The sequence below is a fragment of the Lepidochelys kempii genome, chromosome 14, assembly GCF_965140285.1.
Source record: "Lepidochelys kempii isolate rLepKem1 chromosome 14, rLepKem1.hap1, whole genome shotgun sequence".
NCBI classification, from domain to species: domain Eukaryota; kingdom Metazoa; phylum Chordata; order Testudines; family Cheloniidae; genus Lepidochelys; species Lepidochelys kempii.
Window position 1 is genome coordinate 37,651,743 of NC_136393.1, and position 4,882 is coordinate 37,656,624.

The window sequence follows — 4,882 nt, forward strand, 5'->3', positions numbered from 1 at the left end:
TGTACAGGAATTGCTGTACTTTATCAGAGCAGCCGTTCATCCAATCTCCTGTCTCTGAGCTGACAGTACCAGCTGCTTTGGAGGAAAAGGCAAGAAACCTTAAACAGCAGTGGACAATTCTGAAATAACTTGCCAATAGGGCACATTTCTTCCTAACCTCAGGCACTTAAGTCCAGATCTTCACAGGCATTTAGGTGCCAAACTCCCTCTGAAATTAGGATCTGGGCCTTAGTGAGTGACTGAAATATGTCTTACATATAAGAACTTAAGAGAGGCCGAAAGAAGGTAAGAGCAGCCATGCTGGGTCAGACCAAAGGTCTATCTAGCCCAGTATCCTGTCTTCCAAAAGTGACCATTGCCAGGTGCCTAGAGGAAATGAACAGAACAGGGCAATTGTTGAGTGATCTATTCACTGTTGTCCAATCCCAGCTTCTGGCAGTCAGAGGTTGTGTCTCTGACCATCCTGGCTAATAGCCATTGATGGACCTATCCTCCATGAACTGATCTAATTCTTTTTTGAACCTAGTTATACTTTGGGCCATGAAACAGAAAGTCCTGTGTAATTTTTACCCTTGCTCTAACTCTAATTGTTTTCGTTATCCATAGCAATAACTAATTCTCCTTTGACTCCAATAAACCTCTGGCCTCAGGTAATGACTGTGCCAGTTGGTTTCAAAGGTTAACTATTTGTTTGTGAAAAAGGTTTTCCTTTTATCTGTTTTTAAAATAGCTGCCCTTACATTTCATTAGTTGCTCTATTTCTCCTTCTATTATATGAGAAAGAGGAAACAGAAACTCCCAATTTGGTTCCGTATACCTGTATGCTACTAATGTTTGCAGAATGTATTTGGAAACCTCCATGAGGTCTCTGTTTTTCTTCTGCTTTCTCCATTTTTGTTAACTTACCATATATGGTCCCTGCCCTTTGAACAATCCTCCACCTTTCTTCAAGAGTTTCTAGTTTACAAGTGTAAGCAGAGTCAGAATGAACTCTACCCTGATATCTGGTGGTGAGCTATGGAAAAGGACTTCAGGGGCTGATCTCATTTGCATGAGCACACCCACCCTGCCTAACACGATGGACTGCCTGCCCAAATGGTCACTTTGGCTGCTGTGGGATCCCCAGTCTCTTTGTTATTGGGGCAGGAGTAATAAAGGGTTGTTATTCTGGTTATGTGAATCAAAGACAGTAGAACTGTACTTGGCATTTTATGATGGAGGGACTCGCCCTCAACTAAGCAGCACTTGCTAGGCAAGGGATATGGGTTCCAAAACCAGTGACTTGGGTGAGGTTAGGGGTAGGCATATGTACCTGGTAGTGTGGGCTTATTCTGAGGGACCTAAATGCTGCTTTGACTTCTTTTCTTTTCTTTCCATTGTGTAATAACAGACCTAATTTTGACTCTATTAGGAGTCTTGTTACATGCTGCAGAGCTGAAATCACTGATACCTAGGTCTAAGTATTGGACCTACTTTGGGTTAGTGGTGCACCAGCACTGAGGCTCCCCTACTACCAGCTAAACTCGCTGAGAGCTGTGGTTAAGTAGGGGCTGGGGGGGACTGAAGACAAGTTGGTGAGCTGTAGGGGCTGGGGGGGACTGAAGACAAGTTGGTGAGCTGCTAGTAGGATGGCGAGCGGAGAGGATAGCAGGGCGGCTGGTGGTGAAGGTTGCAGTAGAACCCCATGGAGCGGTATGGCACTCGGCCGTCAACCTGATGCCCCCCTGCCTATCTCCCTCCACCTTCACCTGGGCTGGGAGGTAAACTCTGCAGATGACCTTCTGAACTCTGGGGCTGCCCTGACCAAGGTCAGAAACTGTGGGTGGGGTGACAGTTGGGTTGCTGGACTTAAGACCCTGAGGGGAAAAGGACACTGCCAAACTTACTTGGGGGTGAGTCATTTGCTCATGGTTTGTGTTAGGAATCTTGTTGGTGGTGTTTCCCCAACATAATGCCACCTTGTTTCCCTCCTTTAGCAAAAAGCTTTTGCTACACTCAGACTCCGTGCTTGCGAGAGGGGAAGTATTGCCTCTTAGAGGCGCCCAGGGGGGTGGTATATATTTGTCCCAGGCCACTGGGTGGGGGCTCGAGCTGGTTTTGCATTGTGTTATTGGAACGGAACCCCTAGATACTGAACCCGGCTCTCGTTGCTGCCAGCTCTGACGGGCAGAACGGTTACACAAGGAATTCTGTGTATTATTTGGCCCCATTGAAACGCAGCCTATTTGCTCTGCACAATTATGAAGTGATTTAATATTAGCTACAGCTGAATTAATACAGATAAATTTCGCATAGATGATTCTCCCCAGCAGAAAAATGAGACAGATGGTTGCCTTCTAAATACAATTTTATTTTAGCCTTGTAATGCTTGGCGGCAAGGGGAAAAAGAACATTTTCATAATTACAATGATCATCAGGCAAGCAGAGAACCTTGAAACGGCTGCCTTGGAAATACTGTTTATTATTGTGTTTTTCTTTAAGGTAGTGTCTTTATCTCTCTAATATAACCAGCACATGATAAGGATCATGGCTGCTGATCTACTTTCACATCTGAAGTTACTGAGCGCAGTGAAAGAACATTTCAGATCAATGCAAAACAGGTCAGGTAAAGGGGTAAAAATACAATCAGGCTAATGTAAAACTCCGATTTTATATGTAGAGGTAAAGATGCACCCTGCTCAACTGACATATTCACTAAAAATATTATGTTAACGCTAATGCCTTGAAGTGGATGTTAAGGTGGCTGAGAACACTGTGGGGAGCTTGAAAATACGCAGAAGTATTTTTGCTCCAGGATTCATCAGGTAGGTGATCTTTGTTCATCTGAACACCATCTAGTCTGCTTTTTTCTAGGTTTCCCTACTCTGTGGCATTTATTCTTTCGATGAATTGTTAATGTCAAATAGACACTGGTCCTAGGACATCCACAGATAAACCGTCAGTTTCTTTCTTTGCATTTAAATGATGTTAGAAATATTAGCTTATGTCAGAGGCTGGTACTTTCTTTTGTTATTATGATTAGGACACTAACATTCAGTTCTCAAGCAGAATTCTCCAAGGTCATTAATGTAGAGTTCTGCAGGAGGACTGATGGGATATTATAGCTGCAGGTAATGACATTTTTATATAGTTTACCTCTTGTATATTACTGGTGGTAAGAGGATATATTTTACCTGCATGTGCTGTGTCAAGAGGGTTTTCAAAGATAGGAGCATATGGAGGGGAGTAAGCTGCTTTCTCAGCTTTTTCTCTAAGAGTGTGTGTCTAGTGCAGAGTAGGAGATTAATTCTCTCATGCCCTTTTTACCTATATTTTCCCATATTCGGAATATGGATGTTCTGCTTCTATAGCCTCCCACTAGCAGAGGACTGAGATGTGTAATGGAGCTATATCCATCCTTTCATTACTTCATCCATTAATTAAGAGACTGAATTCCAGAGCAAAGATATGGAGGATTTTCATCCTGGCTTCTTATTAATGATAATCATAATTTGTATTATCATAGTGTCTAGGGGTCCCTGCATGGGCAGTGGGTATTGCAGCCCAGGGGAGACTAAGTCTCCCCAAACAGTCAGGTGTTGCCCTGCCCACGCTCCACCCCGAGGCCCCCTCCTGCCTCTTGCTCTTCCCCCATGGCCCCAGCCCAGGATTCCTCTTCCCAAAGCGGGTGGTGGCTGGGGCTGGGGCTAAGGCTGGCAGCCCAGGACTCGGGACAGCTGGGGATGGTGCTCAGGCCGCCTGGTGCTGGGGCTGCTCAGTGCTCCGGAGCTGGGGCACTGGGACTGCCCGCCCGGCACTCTGGGGCTGGGGGCGCTGGGATGGGCTGGGATGGGGGAGCTGGCAACCGGGGCCAGCCCGGGGCCCGGGACTTGAGGCAGCTGGGGAAGGGCTTCTCTGGCCACTATGGTGAGCTCAGGGCTCCAGCAGTGGAGGGGCGGGGCCTCGGGCAGAAGGGGCATGGCTGGGGGCCAGCCTCCCCAAACAGGCGGTTCATGCGCTGCCCATGGGTCCCTGTCCTGGACCTGGACTCCGTTGTGCTAAGGGCTGTACAAATACAGAACATACAGTTGGCCTCTACTTCAAAAAGTTTACAAACTAAGTAATCCCAGGAGTATAAAGAGAAGCACAATCTCATTATCTTCAATTTTACATCCCGGTCAGAGTGCAGATGGTAAGATAAATATTTGGAAGCTGCTCAGGAGATATTTTTTAATGGGTCACCCAGTTTTCAACCTTCAAAGCAAATAAAATATGCAGGGTGTTTATGTAGTATTCACCATACTTGCATCAAATTCACTGTCTGACACTCACTTATTTCCCTCGGGGGGGGGGGGTTGTTTTGTTTTTTATTTTGCCCAGCACCAACCAAAATCACGATGAGACCTTTCTCCGTCTCCAAGAGCTCAGTAGGGAGCTCCTCCCTTCTTGGTTACACCATAATCTTCATTTCTCTTCTTGTTCACAAGTTGGACTCAGGTAAGAATTCCTACTTTTGAACATACTTTCTGGCACCTCCTGGAAATAAAATATTAATTCCATGGAAAAAAATATGAAAGTTCCAAGTTGTTTCTCTTTTGAAGGGTTGGAAATGGAACAATTTTTGGGAAGAATGTTCATGACATTTTTAAACATAAATGTGTCTGAATATTTTTTTTAATTAAAAATGTTCTTCGGGTTGTTCATGTACTGAAAACTCAGGTACAGACAGGTTCAGATTCCTTCTCCCAGAGCTTGCATGTCCTGCCGCTTCTCTCTTGGGCCATGTCTACACTACCCGCTGATGGGTAGTGGTCGATCGATCGGGGATCGATTTATCGCGTCTACCCTAGACGTGATAAATCGATCCCCGATCGTTCTGCCGTCGACTCCGGAACTCCGCCCC